The sequence below is a fragment of the Ceratotherium simum genome, chromosome 19, assembly GCF_057802395.1.
Source record: "Ceratotherium simum simum isolate JZ-2026a chromosome 19, ASM5780239v1, whole genome shotgun sequence".
In the NCBI taxonomy this organism is placed as follows: domain Eukaryota; kingdom Metazoa; phylum Chordata; class Mammalia; order Perissodactyla; family Rhinocerotidae; genus Ceratotherium; species Ceratotherium simum.
Window position 1 is genome coordinate 14644635 of NC_141918.1, and position 23629 is coordinate 14668263.

Consider the following 23629-nt stretch of genomic DNA (forward strand, 5'->3'; position numbering starts at 1 on the left):
CAAATCAATCAACGTAATACACCACATTAATAAAATGAAGAACAAAAATCACATGATCATTTCAATAGATGCAGAGAAAGCATTTGACAAGATCCAGCATCCATTTATGATAAAAACTCTGAATAAAATGGGTATAGAAGGAAAGTACCTCAACATAATAAAGACCATATATGAGAAACCCACAGCTAATATCATCCTCAATGGTGAAAAACTGAAAGCTATCCCTCTAAGAACAGGAACCAGACAAGGATGCCTACTGTCACCACTCCTATTTAACATAGTATTGGAAGTCCTAGCCAGAGCAATCAGGCCAGAGAAAGAAATAAAAGGGATCCAAATTGGAAAGGAAGAAGTGAAACTGTCACTATTTGCAGATGACATGATTTCGTATATAGAAAACCCTAAAGAATCAACCAGAAAACTTTTAGAAGTAATAAACGAATATGGTAAAGTTGCAGGATACAAAATCAACATACAAAAATCAGTTGCATTTCTATACACTAACAACGAAGTAGCAGAAAGAGAAATTAAGAATACCATCCCATTTACAATTGCAACAAAAAGAATAAAATACCTAGGAATAAACTTAACCAAAGAGGTGAAAGATCTGTACACTGAAAACTATAAAACATTTCTGAAAGAAATTGAAGAAGACACAAAGAAATGGAAAGATATTCCGTGCTCTTGGATTGGAAGAATTAACATAGTTAAGATGTCCATACTTCCTAAAGCAATCTATAGATTCCATGCAATCCCTATCAAAGTTCCAACAACATTTTTCACAGAAATAGAACAAAGAATCCTAAAATTTATATGGAACAACAAAAGACCCCGAATAGCTAAAGGAATCCTGAGAAAAAAGAACAAAGCTGGAGGTATCACACTCCCTGATTTCAAAATATACTACAAAGCTATAGTAACCAAAATGGCATGGTACTGGCACAAAAACAGACACACAGATCAATGGAATAGAATAGAAAGCCCAGAAATAAACCCACACATCTATGGACAGCTAATCTTTGACAAAAGAGCCAAGAACATACAATGGGGAAAAGAAAGTCTCTTCAACAAATGGTGTTGGGAAAACTGGATAGCCACATGCTAAAAAATGAAAGTAGACCCTTACCTTACACCATACACAAAAATTAACTCCAAATGGATTAAAGACTTGAATGTAAGACCTGAAACTATGAAACTTCTAGAAGAAAACATAGGCAGTACGCTCTTCGACATCGGTCTTAGCAACATCTTTTCAAACACCACATCTGACCGGGCAAGAGAAACAATAGAAAAAATAAACAAATGGGACTACATCAAACTAAAAAGCTTCTGCACAGCAAAGGAAACCATCAACAAAACGAAAAGACAACCTAACAATTGGGAGAAGATATTTGCAAACCATACATCTGATAAGGGCTTAATCTCCAAAATATATAAAGAACTCATGCATCTCAACAACAAAAAAACTACCAACCCAATTAAAAAATGGGCAAAAGACCTGAACAGACATTTCTCCAAAGAAGATATACAGATGGCCAACAGACACATGAAAAGATGTTCAAAATCACTAACTTCAGGGAAATGCAAATCAAAACTACAATGAGATATCACCTCACGCCCGTCAGAATGGCTATAATTAATAAGACAGGAAACAACATGTGTTGGAGAGGATGTGGAGAGAAGGGAACTCTCATACACTGCCGGTGGGAGTGCAAACTGGTGCAGCCACTATGGAAAACAGTATGGAGATTCCTCAAAAAATCCAGGATAGAACTACCATATGATCCAGCTATTCCACTGTTGGGTATTTATCCAAAGAACTTGAAAACACCAATTTGCAAAGGTACATGCACCCCTGTGTTCATTGCAGCGTTATTCACAATAGCCAAGACTTGGAAGCAACCTAAGTGCCCATCAAGGGACGAATGGATAAAGAAGCTGTGGTATATATACACAATGGAATACTACTCAGCCATAAGAAACGATGAAATCCAGCCATTTGTGACAACATGGATGGACATTGAGGGTATAATGCAAAGTGAAATAAGTCAGAGGGAGAAGGTCAAATACCGTATGATTTCCTTCATTAAGTAGTAGATAATAACAACAATAAACAAACACATAGAGACAGAGATTGGATTGGTGGTTACCAGAGGGGGAGGGGGGAGGGAGGAGGGTGAAAGGGATAATTCGATACATGTGTGTGGTGATGGGTTGTAATTAGTATTTTGGTGGCGAACATGATGTAATCTATGCAGAAATAGAAGTACAATGATGTACACCTGAAATTTTTACAATGTTATAAACCAATGTTACTGCAAGAAACAAAAAAATAAAAAAAAATAAAATAAAAGACATACATACTCCTAAGTGTATTGCAGGATTATTCAAAATAGCTAAGACTTGGAAGCACCCTGAGCGCCCACCGATGGATGAAAGGTTAAAGAAGATGTGGTATATATGTAAAATAGAATACCACTCAGCTATAAAAAAAAGGATGAAATCTTGCCATTTGCAACAACATGGATGAACCTTGAGGGTATTTTGCTAAGTGAAATAAATCAGATGGAGAAGGCCAAATACTGTATGATTTAACTCACATATGGAAGCTAAACAAACAAATAAACATATAGATATGGAGACCAGATTGGTGGCTACCAGAGGGGAATGGGGCAGGGGGAGGGCAAAAGGGATAAAGGGGCACATTTGTATGGTGATGGACGGCAACTAGACTTTGGTGGTGAACATGATGCAGTTTATGCAGAAGTTGAGATATAATGATGTATACCTGAAATTTATATAATATTGTAAACCAATGTGACCTCGATAAAAATAATAAAATAAGAAAGAAATTCTGGGTATGAGACCCAGCAACCTGTATTTTAACAAGCTCCCAGGTGATTCTGATGCAAGCTAAAGTTTAGGAACCACCAATATGTAGATTCTAACGCCGGCTGCCGTCCTTAACTATAATTCTCAAGGTACTTTGTTAAAAGAAAAGTAACTCATGTGCATTTAGGCTATTTGTTATTATCACCTAAAAAATTCTTACCATTGTTTGGTTTGAGGAAAGAAACCTTAATCAAAACTTACATGTAATTTTTCCAGGTCCTGTGCTGGCTTTGAGTCTTAGGATGCAGGGTATTGGGCGAAGGGAGAGATGAGAAGGCGACAGCAATCCATTCAGACATGGACCCCAAAGCTTTGTGGGGCAACCTTATGACAGGTCAGTGAGTGTCCACCTGATTGGGGAGGAAGAGTTGCCCATTAGCAGAGTAAACCTTGCATGTTAACATTTCCCCTCCCTCCTGTTATCCTGCTACACCCTGTCCCTGCTTTTATGACCTCTAAACTAATTTACTCTGCCTCTGGCTGTGTGCCTACTGACTGGTCCACAAGAAGAGACTATGATAAAAAAGGTGGAGGCCCTATTCCGTGAGATATTTCCTTTGGGTGAGCATCCATCACCGGGTGCTCTCCTGAACCCAAAAGCAGCTTGGAGGTAGGTCAATGTCCAATCAGCTATCTCTCTATTTCATCTCATGAATGTTTTCTTTCAACAAATCAGAAGACTTTGGTTTAAAAGACACATGTGGCTGTAGTAACAAGAAGATACAGGAAGCAAATGATAAATTTGACAATTCTGATTGAAATGAGATGATTCTCTGATGCCTTAAATACGTTTATTTTTAAATTAATAATACTTATTTTTTTCTGACAATAAATTAATACATGCTTATTGTAGAACATTTGGAAAATATAGAAAAGCATAAAGAAAAAATAAAGATCAACTGTAATCTTGACACTGATAAACCACTGATGATATTTTGTTGTATAGGTCCACAACACTTTAACTGAAACTCCTGGCTTCAGAATACAATTCAGAATTCAGAATTGTTTGGATTTTAGAGACTATTACAATGCAACCACCATTTGTCACATAATACTCCATCAGAGTCTGCAGCAGCACCCCATAATCAAACGTTAAATATTTCTGCAGCAAAATAGATGCATATTCTTCTTAAGTTGGATAAAATAAAGTCTCACGTTAGTTCAGGCCAGGTTTTTCTACCACAGAAGTTACCAAAAACCTTCTGATTTTGAACCTCTTTGGATTCAGAATTGGGGATAAGGGATTGTGGACCAGTGTTCTTTTCAGATACACAAAAATACTCAGAGTTTTGTTTCTACTTTGTCATTCAGTGTTACACAAACGTGAGCATTTTCCTAAGTTATTAACAATTCTTCAAAAACATGCTTTTCAATATCTTGGTAATATTACATCCCATAGAAAAGGGCTTTATTTATTTAACTATTTCTCTCATTTTGGGAATTATACATTACTTTCTCTTTTTTTGGTTATTGCAAATAACACTGTGAGGGACATATCTGAATGTCAGATTGTCTGAATTTCTGAATATTTTCTTAGGTAGATTCCTAGAAAAAGAATTATTGGGTCACTTTAAGGGTCTTGATGACTTTCCAGAAAAGCTGTATCAATTTACACTCCTCCCACACCACGAGTGTTTGGTTAATTTGTTTAATTACCCACTTTATCATAGGCCCAGAAAAAATACACTTGCACTTCACAAATCTTAGCAAAGTTCTAATCAGTGACAACTCTACTTAGGAGATTTTATTTTTGTTTTTCTTATGCAGAAGATAGTGAACAGTTCACTGCTTTTCCCATAACAAGAGAGAAAGGAGATTAATGTAAGTGTACCATCAAATTAAACCTCATCAGACCAGACTGAGTCAGATCTGGGCAATGGAGGAGTTGCCACTTGTCCATGAGTTCTTCACTTGGAAAAGGGTATGGAGGATTCCAGAAATAATTCACATCATCATGAGAAGAAAAACAATTAGCTTCTGATTATTTGTGGGCTGATAAATTCTACTTCTGGACTACTGAGGCCTTGTGTTTCCCTTCCTTTTGGTGTTTTCTTATTTCTTGGACATTTTGCTGCTCCTCAGCATGGCCATCAGGGAGCAGAAAGACATGTGAAGACAAAAATCAAATCAGACAGTTAATAATAATGGCTAACCCTCCTCAGTGCTTACAATGAGTCAACTCTGGTGTGGGTGCCTTGCATGCATTATCTCACTTAATGCTGGTAATAAAAACTGGTAGCTGTGAGGTTTGAAAGTGTGCTCATTCATTAATTCCCCTTCCACCCTAATAAGTTTGGAGGAATTGGAGGTTTGGAATTTCAAAGATCTATTCAAGCCTAGTGTCTTATTACCATGATGACTCCAAGTCTGGCTATAAATCACAAACTTTACCTTTATGCTTTTTTGTCATTGCCCTCTACAGCATCTATACGAAGCAAGGAAAATGGCATAAAGAAAATCCAAGAAAATTCTAGATAATGGTAAACACTTTGAAGGTCCTATGTTGACAGGAGGGAGGCTGTATCTCTTAGAGTACAATAGAGAGTTGAGAGTCTGTTATACAACACAAAACAGGGTATACACAGAGAAGACATGAAGACACATACATATTATATGCTTTAAAAACAACCAACCATACAAACACATTCTTCCCAAATGTGACTACAAATGAGTAATACTAAATCAGGGCTCACAATCCTAAGTTCCCTTCCATTTATAGTTTTTTATAATAATTTCTCTTTCTCTTTTCCCTTAATATGTATTTAACCTTACAGGATAATTGGTCTAGAGAATGCCACAATTTTAATACACTAATAAAAGAAAACTGAAGAGATATTTCTTTGTTTTATGAAATGAAATAACCTCACTCTTTCCCTTACCTACAAACTCAATTTCCACATAGTATAGTATATACTATAAAATGGTTTCAGTTCAGAAAGAGAGAGATGCAAAAAAATTTCAATTTTATTTTGGGAGTGAATTAAATTGATCTTCCCAACAATCTTACCTAAAATTAAGGAATGATTCCATCAAAATTATCAAGACCAAAAGACAAAAGATCTATCAAGAAGTGAACCATTTCCTTCACTGTGGCTTCTCTTTATAATTTAAATAGCACTCTGCTTGATAATTAGGTGTCAAGTGGGTAGAATGGCTATAAATGATTTTTCTTTGCCACAATCAGATCTATGGTTAATTTTCTAAGTACACCAGGACTATAGGGTGTGAAAAATAAAGCGGCAATAGAGGAAATGACCCCTCAAGAACATACTTTGTTTTTTTCCAAAAGGCCTAATTACTTGGGGGGAAAATCCAAAAAAATAAACCACCACTAATAACAGAAATGATTACCAGAAGCTCTTTAGATCCTCAAACTGCACAACTAGCATTTCTAAAGCTAATTACCAATTTGGATTCTCTCATTTAAAAATATACTTCGAAGCAGCCCACTTCTGTTTCAATGCTGAACCAAAGTCTGTGCAATTGGCACAATATCAAAGTAAAAAAAAAAAATAATAAGGCATCGCTTGAACAAAGTTACCACTTTCAATGTCACTAAATCTTGAACTGCAAAATACCACAAGCTAAAAAGTAGTAATGCCATGTGATTATGTTATCTTACATTCACAAAAGGGTTTATAGTTTTCCAAACCCTAAGAAGACTGAGACCTCTGCCACTCACTGTGGCTTTGCTATCTCGGGCAGATCATTCACTGCCTCTGAGCCCGACACTTTTCACAGGTTCTTGTAAGGATTAAATGAGAATCCATACAATAGTTTTTGCAAACTGTAAGACATACACAAAATGTTGGGTATCATTATCCTTTTTACTAACAACATTCTGAGGCATAAAGATAGTAATCCCCATTTCACAGTTAAGGAAACTGACCACAGGAAGATGTAGCGAAAAAAAAAAAACAAGTACTGAGTTCGGAAATTTGAGTTTTCTCTCTGAATTGGCCACAAACCAGCTGAGTGACTCTCTGTAACTTGATTTCTTCAGTAAAATGAGAGGGTTGGTGGAGATATTTTATTCTTCTTGAAGACCATGGCTCTGTGATCTGGGACTTGGCCATGGCAGTGATGATGTAGCCTTAAGAAAAGATTCTTGGGAAGCAGTTCTTCCTGGAGGCCAAGGGCTGCACCTACCAATCTGAGGCCTGCAGTGCTGGGGCAGGGTCCTTGAGTAGCCTCCCACTCCTGGGGATGGACAGGCATTAGCTAACTCATTTTGCTGGATTAAGGGGAGGTTGGGAGCATCCCAGGCGAATGACTAGGGTTGCTCACGCATAGGAAGGAGGTACTGGAGGAGCTTGAAACAGTAGCTCTTTATTAACCAGTACAGATATCTCACAACTCTAACAACTGGCGTAGCCAAATAAGTGTAGACCACCAGAATGTCAGTCGAGCTAACAGCCCCACTGTTGTTCAGCTATCAAAGCAATAGCCACTTCTGTGGGCCACCCACCTTTCTTGACTGAATTCCTACAGTGCAGGGGAGAGATGTAAAAGGGCTACTTTTTGTAGTATGAGCGCACATCATGGTCACATGGGAATTTCACTTCAAAAAGACTGGGGCCACTAACCTTGGTCTCTACTAATGATATTCCACCAGTGCTGTCTAATACTACTTTCTCTGATGAGGAAGATGCTCAATATTTGTGCTGTCCAATATGGTGGCCACCAGGCACGCATGGCTATCGAGCACTTAAAATGTGCCTAGTGAGACTGAGGAACTGAATTTTTAATTTTAATCAATTTAAATTTAAATACCCACACGAGGTTAGTGCTTACTTTATTGGACGGCACAGCGCTAGGCTGCCTCATATATTAGTTTTCAGACCCCAGAAGCTCACAGGACAATACCCAATCATTCCTCCTACAAGCATTTACTGACCTGCTCCTGGGTGCCGGGCACCATTTAGATGTCTCAAAACAATGGTGAAGAAGATGGCCATGCGTACTTCCTGCCCTCATGGTGTTTCTCAGCGAGACTGATTTCCAAAGACCTCACAAAACCTTGAAGTGGTTCACCAGACTGCTCTTAGGAAAAGGTGGGTGAGGAGATATGGTAACGCTACACTAAGCATGAAAGCGCTGCTTTTTCATTTCTTCATATTTACTGTTAGAGAAGCCGGGGGAAAGTTTACGAAAGAGATATCTGAATGGTTACTATTCATTCACGTACAAGTCAAGTAACATATCCCAGATGTGGGAAATCATCTGTAAGTAATTCCCTCTTGCACAAACTTAAATTGACTTAAAAGAAAAAGTCAGTGGGACCTGCAATCTTAAGCTAAGAAAAAGTAAATGGTATTTAATTACATCAACAGTCATAAAAAGTACAAGTCGGTCTCCAGCTGCAAGCAGTGGGCAAGGGAACATTTATACCAATTAGCTGTGAAATGATCAGGTTTTTCTAGAAGGTACTTCTTCTATAAGTAAGGCTGATTACGTTCTTTATCCCTACAACTCAACTCTTAGCTAAGATTTTCTTAGTGGCTTTAATGGGATTTGATGAGCAAAGCCCTATTTGCTTTTCCCCAGGAAACTACAGGTGGATGTTTTTCTATCTACATCACGAATCTAATACCAACAACATAATATCTAAGAAACATGAAAGTGGTTTGGTTTAATGCTTTTTCCAATTTCCAGTATTGCTTCCCGTGTCCCTGTTGTCAATTCTCTCCTACCTTAATCACCTCTTCCTACCTTACTGGGATTTAGAGTGATACAAAGACAACAAAACGAAATATTCAGAATTGGCTTATGCTCTTGTTTGAACCTGAACCCAGGTTTGCCTAAATTTAAAAGGGCAGGGACACCATGCTCTGGGATGCAGCATTTTTAAAGCTGATTCTCTCTGTTTCATTTATATTATCACTTGAGGTGAAAGAGTCACCAAGCAAAACAACCTGATTATGCTCAGCGTGCCCATGGAATGTACAGGGATGACACCATTGAGCCAATCTGACCTCCTAGCTTTAAAACGCCAGTCTGGTCTCCCTACCCAAACTTGGACTATTAATTTTTAGAGCTAATAAATGACTGTTCCACATCTATACACACACATACACACACACACACACACACACACACATACTTTATTACTTTTTCTCTCTGGATTGAGTAGAAAGATAAATTACAGTGGTCAGAAAACAAAACAAGAGTTCAAAACTTCGTTCCCAAAATACAAATTGCATTTAGAGACTACCATCTGCTAGAAAAGGTCAAATCTCAAGTGTTCTGCTGCTCCCATGCTGTATAAAAATATTACTAAAAATTTGGCGGCAGCTTTAGCAATAAACATGCTAGCTGTGAGTGGCCCTGGAGTCCTTATTTTTAGTCAGAAACACTAAATGGAATAGTCGCAAACCATTTTATGGCCAGAAAAGCTTTAAAAAGAAAGGGGTCAATTGATGTAAATTTTTTGGAAACTACAGAGATGAATTTTTTAAAAATCTACATTTAAACAGTCACTTGTATAAGACAGAAGACCTTTGAATCATAGATCTTGTGGCTTTTGTGTTTTGTTCTACTGGCATGGGAAGGTGATGCAAGGAAAGGGGCTTTTTTTTTGCTGCAACAGAGAAAGAACTGGGGAGGAGATGTAGTCCTTTCAGACAGGATGGGGAAATTAACTAAGATAAAACATCTCTGAAAGTTTCCACTTACACATTTCAGGTACTGGGACCAAGTTATTCTAGCTGAAGAACCACAGGTAGAAAATTTGCTTCTCTGATATTCAAGGTGTTGAAGTTCCCAAAATACAGCAGAGAGCTTGCTTAGATTTTCATCTCTACCATAAGAGGATGGTGCAATCTGAACTACCTGCCACTGACAATTCAGAAAAGAAAAATCTAAAAAGAAACAAGCGTTGAAAATACACAATCTGAAACACTTTTTGGGGTTCTGTACCTTTATATTATAAAAAATGGAATACTGGCCTGTATTTATGCATAATAATAATAATTTCCATTTACTGAAAACTCCTAGGTGCCAGGAACTGTGCTAGGAATGTTACAGGTATTACTAGCCCCTCTAGTGGATGAGAGATCCATGGCTCAGAGAGGCAAAAGGCCTTGCCTAAGGTCACATTGGTAGAGACAGACACCATGCGATCTGAATCCATGCCCGCCTGACTGTAAAGGCCACCCCTTTCCTACGCCGCACTGCTATCCACTACAATTTGAGGAGACTACATCCGTCTCCCCAAAGGAAACATGACTGCTTTTCCATGTGCTACCAGTAAAATGTCAAAGTGCAGTGCAAAGCTGTGGGTCCCACAGCAATTTAATTATTTTTATAAAAAGAGTTGATTAGCTTGTTAGTACTAAAATGGTTATATTTCATGACGTATACTACAATTAAAAAGATTCTATTCTATTGCAGTTTCTTAAAAAAAAGTACTATCAGGTACCCTATTAAAAAATGACCCAGATCATTCTCTAAAGGTGAATTCTAATCATAGGATGCCTGTCCACAGTCACGGGACGTGACAGTGAGAATACCGTATTAGAAATCTCACTCTGGGTCCCCGTCTCTGAAGAGCATCACCATCCCTGGCAATGCCCAAGCAGAAAACACCCAAAGCAGGTTCCGACGTGGCATTTAGGGCTCAAGGACCATATTTTCCATCCTTATGGCAAAGACCATCCACGAAATCAGGCAGGCAGTGATGAAGTTCATCTGAAGGAGGGCAGATGGGCATGCATGTTGGGGCTGCCTGTCACCATAGTAAAGGCCAGTTTCTGGAGAACTTGGACGGGCATCAATAGTGCCTTGACTTCTCCCAGGTTCAACACTTGGTCTGGGCCCTTGAGGGCTGTCTACTTCGTTCCCCCTTCACCTCTGCCTGTGCTTCATCTGTCAGCCAGAAAAACCCGCAAAGTCCTTCCCCTTTCTGGGGAGCTGCACATGCCTGCCAGCCTCATCTGCCAGGGGCACGTGCCCCTTGACGTTCAGGCTGCACAGGTGTGGGTGCCAAGCGGGTCTCACACACGGCAAGGTGCCAGTGGGCTGTCCCCACATGAGGCTGTGGGGGTCCACACAGAGTTGATTGCTGCCACAGGGCTGAGGGCTGCAACAAATCTGGCCAGGGACCTTGAAGGCAGCTGAGGCACGTGGTGTCTGAGAGGCGTGTGACGCATCATTTCAGGAAAAGGCAGTACTCTAGGAGTTATCTTTGATTTTCCTCTCTCCCTTTCATGTCTAACATCTAATCCGTCAGCAAGTGCTGTTGATTCTACCTTCAACTTACATCTTAAATCTGTCCACTCTTCTCCATCTCTACTGCCATCACCATCATTTCTCTCCCGGCCCACTGCTGCTGTCATGGTAACTGGCCTCTCTGTCTTCAATTCCCTCTTGGCATTGAGGGTCCCCAAGACCACCCCAGGTTGGCTGATTCGCCAGGAGGACTCACAGGACTCAGCATATAGTCGTACTCACAGCCACGATTTATTACAGCCAGAGCTCACCTGCTCCCAGCTCGAACCCTGACTGGAGACTCTGGCCACATAGCAGCCCTCACCCACCCCTCCAGCTGCCACCCCCCACAAGCCTCTTCTTCCCCCACACAGGCTCTGCTTCCTGCTGCTTCTTCCTCACGTGACAAACTCAGCTTCTCTCTCTGGATTTACAGTCTCCACATTCCTGCCACCATCTGCCTTGTATAAAACTCAATCATGCATCATCTTGCTGTGGTCACATACCGTTTGGAGAATCTGGGGCCATGGCCCTGAAATCCCGCTGTACCCATAACCACATGGCACCATCAGGGCCAACTCCAGTCTTGCTGCAGTCCCTAACCCAGCCTGACATCCACGGCCAGGCTCCTCGTCCCAGCCCCCTGCCTCAGGCCACCTCAATCCTTTCTCCTTCTCACTCCCACTTTCAAGCTCACGGCTCATTCTTGGCAGGCTGAGGAAGAGAAAAAATAGGGAGCAGAGGAGAAGGCAAGTCAGAAGTGGCAGAAGCTGCTGTGTACACAGGGGGACTGCGTTTGCCCATATGGATTTTAATACTGTTCTTGAGATTTTTTTTTTTTCCATCAACTATGGATCAGCAGAGCTGAAAAGGACCTTGGAGACCGCTGAGTCCAACCTTCTCATTTTACTGATGAGGAAACCAAGGTGTAAGCAGAGGACGGAAAGGAGAAAGCAGCATTTATTGAGGGTTTATCATTTGCTTCAGATACATGGCCCAGGTCCCACAGCAAGTGAGTGGCAGAACTGGGACCACACAGTGCTTAAATGAGCATTTTCAGCCCACACAAGCTTTTGCCTATTGCTTACATATTCGTATCACACGTACGGAAGGACATGACACTGAACATGTAAAGATTCTTGGAATTCTCATGTTAAAAGGTTTTTCTCTCTGTATTATCCAATAAATTTTTTTATTGTGGTAAAATACGCCAAACATAAAATTTACCATTTTAGCCATCTTTAAGTGTCCAGTTCAGTGGAATTAAGTACATTCACTCTGTTGTGCAACCATCACCACTATCCATCCAGTATATTTTTAGGCGAGAATTTTCTGAATAGTAAATTCAAAATAAGATTGAAGGATGCCCCCCCCCCCAAAAAAAAAAAGAGAGACTGAAAGAAAAGACAGGTAGAAAATAAACTTTTGCAGTTACATTTTGTCTAACAAAACCTTTTGTACACATTAGGTTCTCTGTGACATATTCTCCATTATTCTCTTGAAACCGGAACTGTGAGAATGCTGGTCAGCAGGTGAAAAGGTAGCCTTTGTTGCTTCCCCAGGATTTATATTAATTGCATCTGCTTACAAAAATGTTATGCAACCCAGGACATCAAAACCTTTCACACTTCCTCCATAAAAGGACAAGTAAAACAGTATTTCTTGGAAACATGGGCATCTACCGATGCACTACATCTAGATGGAGCTGTCTCCGCAACTCTGGTCTGATTCTAAGCAGGGTTTCAAAGTATTGGCACAGAGCACAAAGAAGGTCCCTTAGCCATTCAGCATTTAGTTCAGCTCCACAATATATTTAGCAAGATTTCTTTTTTTTCCCTTCCCTTCTTGGTTTAATGACCTCAAATGTACCAACATCCTGTCTTACCTAATCCCCTAACAAGTTCCATCAAATGCCAGGACAGAATCAGACAGCACTGCAGGCAGTGAGATCATTCGCTAAGAATTCATTTTTATTCCAAAAATTAGGAGTGCCAGACCATTTAACACAATCTATCACACAGCCAGAAAATTAGCCTGGCACGTTAAGAGAAATATCTAAACTAATTTTTTAAAATCTTTCTCCTGTCATAGGTCTTGTAACAACCCGGTGGCTCTCTCCCCAGAAAAAGATCCATATACACAAAACCTTTCCACATAATGGGAGGGGTTCAAGGACCCTTTGAAGCCTATCCAGGGATCCCCTAAGAATCCACAGACCCCAGGTTAAAATCCCCAGCTGTAAATGAACTCCAATGAGGGTTCACTTTGTCCACGGGCCCTTGTACCGGATCCTGGTCCCCAGGGTGACTTCCTCTGGTGCCACTTTAGTCTCTGGATGAGAAATGACTTTTCTTGTTTTGGCTTCAGGAACATTCCCACCTGTCTTCTGGTCCAACTCACTGTCAACACGCTCACCTCTCACCAGGTCAGCCAGCCGCTCTGGGAGCACTCCTTCCTCTCGCCAGTTTATAACGTGCTTGCTCTACCCTGACGTTCTTGGGTTCTGCTCTTTAATTTGCTGTCATAGATCCTGCTGTCCCCTCTCTCTCCCTGTCACCCTCCTTGTTGACCCTCTGACACCCTCTTATACTTCAAAAAATTACACTTGATTTTTTTCCTTTGCCATAAAAGTAACAATCTCCATTTGGTATTTAATTCCTTTGCTTTTTCTCTAAAAGCACACTTCAACCTTTCATACCTTTGCCCCTTGGGAACAATCTGCCCACCACTCTGAGCAGCAGGCCTGTGGTCTCTGTCCAGCCAGGGACAGGGATTCTCCACTAGGAGCAGTGCGGTGCAGCGGGAGGAGAAGCCTGAAGTCAGACTGACCCAGGTCTAATCCCAACTAACCAGCTGGCTGACTTTGGCCAACTAATTCAAACGAAGTCTCCATTTCTTCATATGAAAAAATAGGGATGATAATATCAACCTGTAGATTTTTTTTTTTTAAGGATGATTGAATGAGCTGATATATGCACAGTTCCTGAGACATGGAAGGAGTCTAGCAAATGGTGGTACCCCCTTTCGCCCCCTCTAACTCTTCCTTTATGGGATTCAGCATATATTCTGCATTTTAGAATCAACCCTTGTCTATTAGGGAGCCAAGACCACTTACAATTGGAGCGTTAAGTATCTTTCTAAACAGGTTTATTGAGATACAATTCACATACCATAAAATTCACACTTTTAAAGTATACAATTCAATGGTTTTTAGTATACTCACAGAGGTGTGCCACCATCACCACTATCTAATTTCAGATCATTTTCATCACCCCAAAAGAAACCCCATACCCACTAGCAGTTATTCTTCATTTCCCCCTCCCTGTAGCCCTTGGCAACCACTTACCTATTTTCTGTCTCTATGGATTTGCCTATTCTGTACATTTCATATAAATGGAATCACACACTATGTGGCCTTTTCTATCTGGCTTCTTTCACTTAGCATAATGTTTTCAAGGTTCATCCATGTTGTAGCATGTATCAAAACTTTATTCCTTTTTATGGCTGAATAATAATCCATTGTATGTCTATATTACATTCTGTTTATTCATTTGTCAGTTGATGGACATTTGGGTTGTTTCCACTTTTTGGCAATTATGAATAATGCTGCTATAAGCACTTAAGTACAGTTGGATATATGTGGACACATGTTTCAATTCTCTTGGATGTATACCTGGGAGTGGAATTTCTGGGTGTGATGATTAATCAACTTGGCTAGGCCATGGTACCCAGGTATTTGGTCAAATGTGTCTTAAGGCTGCTAAGGAGGTATTTTTTAGATGAGATTAATATTAATATTTAAATCAGTAGACTTTGAGTAAAGCAGATTACCCTCCATAATGTGAGTGGGCCTCATCCAATCAAGTGAAGGCCTTAAGAAAAAAACTGACTTCTCCCAGAGAAGAGGAAATTCTGACAGCTGACTGCCTTTGGACTTGAACGGCAACATCAGCTCTTCCCTGGGTCTTCAGCCTGCTGGCCTACCATGTAGACTTTGGACTTGTCAGTCTCCACAGTTGTGTGAGACAATTCCTTAAAACAGATCTCTCTTTCTATTGAAACATATATATATATTTATATATATATATAGAATATATATATTTTATATATTACATCCTATTGGTACTGTTTCTCTGGAGAACCCTGACCAATACACTGGGTCATGTGGTAACTCTATATGTAACATTTGGAGGAACTGTCAAACTGTTTTCCAAAATGGCTGCACCATGTTACAATCCGACCAGCAATGTGTAAGGGTTCAGATTTCTCCACATTCTCACTAACATTTATTACTGTCTTTTTGTCTTTAGCCATCCTAATAGGGGTAAAGTGGTATCTCATTACGGTTTTGATTCGCATTTTCCTAATGAAGAATGATGTTGAGCATTTTTTCATGCACATATTGTCCATTTTTATGTCTTCTTTTGGAGAAATGCCTATTTTAATCCTTTGCCCATTATTTAATTGGGTTATCTTTTGCCTGTTGAATTGTAAGAATTCTTTATATATTCTGCATACAAATCCTTGATCAGATATCGATTTGCAAATATCTTCTCCCATTCTGTGGGTTATTTTTTCTCTTTCTTAACGGTTTCCTTCGAAGAGTAGCAGTTTTTAATTTTATGAAGTTCCATTTATCTATTTTTTCTTTTGTCTCATGCTTTTGGTATCATAGCTAAGAAACTATTGCCTAATCCAAGGTCACAAAGATTTATTCCAGTTTTCTTCTAAAAGTTTTATAGTTTTACCTCTTACATTTAGTTTTATGATCGATTTTGAGTAAATTTTTGTATATAGTGTAACGTAAGGGTCCAATTTCATTTTTCGCATGTGAATATCGAGTTGTCACAGCACCATTTGTTGAAAAGACTATTCTTTCTCCGTCAAATAGTCCTGGCACCCTTGTCAAAAAACTTTGACCACAAACATAAGGGTTTATTTCTGGACTCTCAGTTCTATTCCATTATCCATCCTATGACTAAGACACTGTATTGATTACTGTAGCTTTGTAGTACGTTTTGAAATCAGAAAGTGTGAGTTCTCCAACTTTGTTCTTTTTCAAGATTGTTTTATCTACTCTGGATCCTTTGATTTCTATATGAATTTTAAAATTAGCCTGTCAATTTCTGCAAAACAGCTAGCTGGGATTTTGATAAGAGATTGTGTTGAATGTGAATCTTGATCAGTCGGGGTAGCATTGCCATCTTAATAATAAGTCTTCTGATCTATGAACACTGAATCTTTCCATTTATTTTGGTCTTCTTAATTTCGTTCCACAGTGTTCTGTAGTTTTCAATGCATAAGCCTTGCACATCTTCTCTTAAATGTATTCCTGAGCATTGCATTCTTTTTCATGCTACTGTAAATGGAGTGGTTTTCTTAATTTCATTTTCAGAGTGTTTCATTGCTAGTGTATAGAAATAAAATTGATTTTTGTATATTGACCTTTTACCCTTCAACCTTGCTGAACTTGTTTGTTAGTTCTAATAGTTTTTTGTTTTTGTTTGTGGATTGGTGCACAGGTAGATCCCAGCACATTAACCCAGCACTTAAATTGTACTGCAAATACCAAGAGCCCAGGCTACTAGCCCCTCCTCCCTCAGCACTGGGTGATGCCCCTGCTTCTGGGTCATAGTCTTAGTGGCATTCCTACTCTCACCGACAGCCCATGTGTTCATTTGGAGAGAGAAGTTCCTGGGACTCCAGCATACCTTCTGAAACATGAACCTATTTTCCATAGAAGTGGTGTTTCAGAGACACGCCAGGCTCTCAGCCTATTCCTACTCAGGTCTATTTAAGTGGGCATCATTAGGCAAGGATGCCACAGATTCTGGCCACACCATTTTCAAAGTAACAGAATTTAAAGTTTTGTTTCAATGGGAAACCACATCCTAAAGGAATTCTGAATGAACCTTTACGAAAGAACCTTCCTCTCAGCAGAGACTTCTTATGGGTTTTCATAGATACTTCCTCTTACCTACACCTTTCCACTTCAGGACAGACTCCCAATGTACATTACTCTGAGGGCCAGCAGTGGTTATTTTCAGAAAAACTAAACTTGACACAAATTATTATTTTTTTTACTAGACTATATTTTGCTTCAGGTTTAAAAACTGATTTCCAGCCAGCCAGCATTCAGAGACCTGCTTTGCATCTTGATCCATGAGTCACTGACTTAAGCATGCACTTGCCCAGAATACCCAGGCATGTGAAAGGATCAAAATATCACCCTTTGATTGATTCAGAAAGTTATTTTCTACCACCACGAAGTCTGCGAGTTTCTATGCTGCATCTGACTAATTAGGGAGGTGGAGGGGCAGAGAGACAGGAGTCGCTGTGTAGAAGACCTCGTCCCTGCTCTCAGGCACCCAGATCCCAGGGAGCAAAAACCCCAGCTCTCCATGGCAAAGCATGTCCGCATGAGGCTCATCTGAGCATAAGCTGGGTATCGGAGTCATCTTTTGAAGGGATCCTGGTATTTCGGTTTGACAAAAATCGAGAAACATTTTAGAAAGAAAATCGGATTTGTGTGTACATGAAGAATATTCCTGAAAAGAAACTCTTATGAAACTGAAATCTGGAGACCGCGGTGGTGCTAAGTTGAGTCATCAGTTCCCTTTACACCCTAATAATTGACGGCACTTTGATCAGAATGACTGCTCTGGGTGATGCTTTTTTGTTTGCTTTTTTAAGTACTTCCTTGTGTAAACAGGTTGTCTCACTACTGTCTTGCAAACATGTTTACATTTGGGGGACCATGGGGAACATCTGTTAGAAACAGATTTCACGCTTTTCTGTCAACTTAGGGAAATCTGAATCATATTTCTTGGTAATATAAAAAAGCTCTTGGAGAGTTAAGTGAAGTTCTACTGGAAGGGGGCTTGATGGGATGTTTCGATTGCTCTTTCTAGATGGATTTAGAAATTTGTCTTGAAAATATCCACTTGAAGTAGTTAGAAACCGGCATTAATGATTCTCCATTTTTGTAGATGGGGACAACAAAGTGTAGAGAGGTTAAGTGGCTTGGTCGGGGATTGAGAAAGTGGGAAAAGGGGGGACCACACACCCCACAGGCCTTTGGATTTACAATCTTCAGGCATCAAGCGTCCTGTGATTTTATTTCCAAAAAGTGTTACAATCCCTTACAATTTTATTAACAAGGTCACTTGTTCCGGAGAGGACAAAACGAGGGGCTGAGTGATGGACTCTAAAAAGGAGCAGTTTTTAAATCCGGGTCCCGAGTTAGATATCTAGGTGTGTGGGAAACAGGGGGCATGGAGAAGGGAACAGTAACAAAGCTTGAAGGAGAGGCTGAACAAACAAGAAGGCTTCAAGCAGAACAGGCAAAATGCTCTACTGAAACCTCACTACTGAGCCTGCACCAGCGACTGCCATGCCCAGAAGCACGATGCTCCTCTAGGAGACTGCACCAAGTCAGCCTGGCCCTTACAGTCTAGGCAGGAGTCGTCTCTGTGTGGAGGGAAAAACTGCCATCATGAGGGAACAGGAGATGCAGCAGATTCCACAGAGCTGCCCCATAGGCGGCATAGCCCCACGAACCAGGTCAAGGAACCCTGTCCCCCACCCTGCCTTGAACTCATGACCACCCTCTTCAATGCCTCAGAATTTTGCACCCCAGTGAGCTTCCAGGGTCAATGGAGGACTTTTCTCCGGGTCCCTCCTCCTTTGGGTGGGCCACACCACCTAAAGGTTGACCGAATAGCCAAGGGGCAGCTGTTCAAGGAGATGTGGATATACTTTGGCCATGTGGGCTGGGGTGTCCACATGCATGCATCAAGGCCTCTGGAGCGCGGGACAGAGTGGGGGAATGGGAGGAGAAGGGGCAGTAAAGCAAGGGTAGGGCACGTACTGGCTCTCCCCACACCACATGTTCCAGCTTGGAACTCCAAGGAGCCTACGAATTCTAAATTCAAAGCTGGCCTTCTGAAAGGTGTCGTGTCAAGGTAGAAGGACAGAACATTTTTCACGCAACCAGCTTGTTAGCTTGATTTATAACATTGTAATATTTAAACATACGGCACATGAGCTTTAATTGTGCCTTTCCCCGAGCTGCACAAATGTTAGGGCCAGCCTTCCCAGGGCCATTGAGATCAGGGCCGTGCAGCCTGCAGACTGTAGGTGGGCGCTTGTGCATTACGCACCCCAGTGTTGCACACACTGACCCTCTGGGTGAGGAAGCAGAGGTGACTGCAAGGGGCCTTCAGAATATCAAGGTGCTTATGCAACAAAGGTTTCCTTCACTGTGGTGTTGGGGAGACTATGCTGAGATTGTTAGCCAAATCCTTTCTCATCTAGCTGCTCTGCAGCCAAATACATCAGGGTCTTGCTATGGGCTAAGCAAATCATATATATATATATATATTTTTTTTAATCACCTAGTTCTTTCATCTCTTGTGGTTTCTTTTTTCCATGCATACTTTGTAACACACTTATCAGCAGCTAGTTTAACAACCTGATGGTACCAGTGGGAACCAAATCAACAGCAGTTAGACACGTCAAGGAAGGACCAAATGTCGCCAGGAAAAGAAAAATACCAATGAACGTTAGGCTGAACTGTAAGAAATAATTAAGGAGCAGTACATCAAATGCATAAATATGATTCATTTTTAAAGGCCCACACATTACACCCACTTTCAGGAGTTTCCCAAAGTAATTTAAAACTATTTGATGTTGCTTCCTGTTTTTCAGCCCTTTCATCTGTTGATTGGGGAGGCAATTCTACTGCTACCAACTGAACAAGAAGAAAAGTGATGGATGGGGCAAGTTTCCTGGTTTTAGTCATAAAAATCTGCCTTAAAAGGCCTTATTTTTAGATTTTAAATTCCAAAATTTGGGGCTCTAAGCTTTAAGGTAATTAAGATTTATCCTGCGTTATAACCATAGATCGCACCACCATTTTCTCTTGGAGTTAACGAACTTCTTGCATCAACTCTGGGCTTCCCGTTCTCTCCAAAGCTCCCTACTAAAGCAGCTGACCTTCAGAAGAGGGAGAAGAAAACAGGGTGTAGGCTCACTGGCCTTGGTTTGTAGTTGGTACATTTCTCTTTTCTTCCTTCAGATAAAGACTGACCAGAAAAAGACCTTTTCATATTTTGAAGTCAAAGTTTCAGAAACACTAGAATATTTCAAAGATACCTATTCCATAAAATTATCCTCAAGTACCAAGAGCAGTTCTGGAGAAGTGGCCACCTCTTCTTATTTGGCCTTAATAGCTTATTATTTTAATCAAGTAGATGGTTAATGAAAAGCAAACCTACACTCTCCATGAAATAAATAACATAGTAAGGTGACAGGCATTTTTGCAGTTAGCTAGTACAACCCACCATCAAAGGCTTGACCACCAAGTGGTTGATTCTGATTAAACATCTCCAATGAGAAGAAACGTACTACCTCCTAAGCAACCAAGCCCATTTTGGAGAATCGTGTGCACAATATCATTGCATGTTTCGTTAGAGAGTTCTCTCTGAGGCAAATCTGCTTCCTGTAGCCTAAAAACACTGGTCTGCCCTCCAGGACAACCAGGGCAAGGATAACACCCACACAGGTGTTAGGGAGCAATCATGGCTCCATCTCTTTTTACCCCAAGTCTTTCCTCTGGGTGATTGTGTCCAGTTCCTTCAAATGTCACTTGGGACATGGTTTCAAGTTCTCTCACTATCATTGTCTTGCGCCATTGTCCTTAGAAAAATTAAGCTCTAATTTGAAAAATAACCATTTAAATTTAATACCACACAATAGGCAACAATACATTTGCCGACATATCCATCAAAATGTGATCTCAAATGCAGCATAATTTTAACAGTGAGGAGCAGACAGAACTATCTGTCACCTTCTTAGTCCTACAATGCAGATGACAATTTCATTAACATTTGGGGCAGCTCCATCACATCACTCACCAGGACTGAGCTTGTAGAAACTAAACCCTATGAGGACTTTTCAAATATTGCTATTGCCTTTTATTTCCCACGTTCTCTATTTGTGAAGCTGAATTTTTCTTTTTTTGGATACAACTGTAGGTCTTGACACTTATTTCTATTATTAAATGTCAACTCTCTCAGGTCAAGTCCCTTGTTTTTTCTTTCTTTCTTCTGTCTATCCACTCCATGGCAAAGGAACACATGAAAGAGAAAGAGGTTTTTTTTATCACAAAATTGTACTAGACTTACAAAGCAGTGGGCAGTCAGGGGAAATGAACTCAGTAAACAATACCCTTTAGGAATTGGCTCAGTGTGCATGCTGTGTTGACTTCTGCTCAGTCAATTCCGAGAGGAAACTTGGAATAAACATTTACCGTATTTATTTATTTCTCCTAATGAGAACTATCTAAGACAAGAGGATGTTTAATGATGAAACAGATTTCAGGATTTCTGCTCTGCACAGTCTCCTGCCCATGGGGTATGAGGACTAACTAATACAAGTCCCAGCCTCATAATGAAACCAGACACAATTCACTTCCTTTTTTTCTGAAACCACCCCCTCACCTGGGGGATGTCTTGAGATGACACAGAGTTAGTCATGTATCACTAACCTGAGATACTGAAGGGAAGGGCTAGTACTCATTAACAACAATAATATTTAAAATATCCTTCTGAGAAGACGGACAGCATTTACTTTGGATGGAATATAGCCCTGACCGAGCTTACCCGCTCCAGCTGCTGATGCCTACAGTCTCAAAGGAGAAAGGAGACATCTCAACTCCACAGCTGTTTTCTCTCATAATTGACATAACAAGGAGAGGTCAAGAAGTGTCCAGTCAATGAATGGACCCTGGGCTACTCTTTCACAGCTTATTACTGAAAGTGAACAACCAAGAAATCACAAAGTACTCTTTGTCCAGTGCCCCCACCTCCCAGGTTTTGGGAGACAGCCCGACTACTGGAGATCAGAGGGAGAAAGTCAGTCCAATACACAACCTGGTTATCAGGTGGGCTCTCTCTTTCCCACAGCCGGAGGAAGAGAACCAAAGGCTGGAGCAGTAGAGGATGTCTTCCATCTCTCCAGGTAAGAGGGAAATAAAACAAAACCAAACCCAAACAGGTGGGGAAAAAACCCCAAAAGCAAATGTAGAACCTAGACCCTTCTTGTCTTAGAGCCCCCCAAGAAACGTCTTCAGTTTGGGCTGTTTTCTACTGTCAACCTTTTTAATGAAGACATGGGGATCATCTGCCCCATTCTTGGGCTTCCTGTCTGCTCTTCCTCCTCCTATCAGGAACCAGTCACTACTCTTGAGCTCTGCCTCCTACCCTCTCTCCCTCACTTAAGGAATTTTTGCCTGCATTTATCCTAACTCTTCCTGTGACATCAATTTCTCTCTCTCCCGGTCCACTGGCATACAAGCGCATTAAATATCTCCCATCTTAAAAATCCTTCTTGATTCCACAACTTCTCCAGGTACCATCCCGTTTCTGTGCCCTGTTTTGAAGGAAGACCCTCAAAAGAGTGTAGACTTGCTGCCATTATTTTCTTATTCCTCATTTTCTCCTTAACCTGTTGTAGGTAGGTTTTGTGTTACTTCAGGGAAACTGCTTTTATCAAGGTCACCAATGATTCCATCTTCCCAATTCCATGCTCAATTTTTTCTTCTCATCTTACATGACTTCTCAGCATCATCTGACTCAGTTGCCCACTTGCTTCATGAAACGTCTTCTTCCTGTGGCTTCAGTGGCATCATATTGTCCTGGCTTCTCACTTGCCTCACCTGTGACTCCTTCCCAGTCTCCTTAGCTGGCTCCCCCTCTAAACGGTGGTGTGTTCCAGGGCTCCAAACTTGGACTTTTTCTCTTCTCTAACTACACTCAGTCCCAGGCCTATGGCTTTTGTTACCTGTATGCTGAGGTCTCCCAAATTGATCATGTCTTGCTCTGACCTCTTCCCTGATTTCCATATCTAATTACCCATTCAGCATCTGAACTGTATAGCCAACATCAAATATAACATGGCCAAAATAGAATGCTTGGTATCCCCCTCCCTACCATCACTCTCTTGCTTGAAACCTTTCCTTTAGACTTTGCACTGCTCTTAGCATAGAATCTGAGGTCTTTACTCAGGCCTAAGAGGCCCTGGCCTGGCCCCCTCTCCTCATCTGTACCCATCCTTCTTCTGTTCCCCCTTCTCCAGTCACATTAGACTGTGGGCCAGTCCTCAATCCACATCCTGTCTGCTTTGGGGCTTTTGCATTCTCCTTTGCCTCAGACTAGAAGGCTCTTCTCCCAGGTCTTAGCATGGTTAAGGTCTTTCTCTCCATTCAGGTCTTAGTTCCATGTGAGGCATTACCTGACCCTCCTATACATACCTCCCTATACGCCACCCTCCTCCTAATCACATTGCTCCATTTTATTACCTTCACAGTATTCATCACTCTCTGAAATTATCTTGTTTATTAATATGATTGCTGGTTTATAGTCTGGATTCCTGAAACAGAACGTGAATTTCCACAAGAGCAGGAATCTTGTTTCTCGTATTGTATTCGCTATATTCCTACCATATAGGACAGGAGTTGGAATATAGC

At 40.7% G+C, this 23629-nt stretch overlaps 1 protein-coding gene across 3 annotated transcripts in view; it reads right to left on the reverse strand.

Moving 5' to 3' along the window:
- The window catches only part of BACH2 (BACH transcriptional regulator 2), a 331444-nt gene that overhangs the window by 148093 nt on the left and 159722 nt on the right, over positions 1–23629 (reverse strand). For 2 of the 3 annotated variants that reach the window (XM_004422127.3, XM_087443892.1), the window contains exon 3: positions 3094–3242. The gene's annotated coding sequence lies outside the window, so the exon portion shown is untranslated. Of the gene's footprint in view, positions 1–3093; positions 3243–23629 lie in introns of those variants that run through there. The other variant, XM_087443893.1, reaches the window with a different exon arrangement.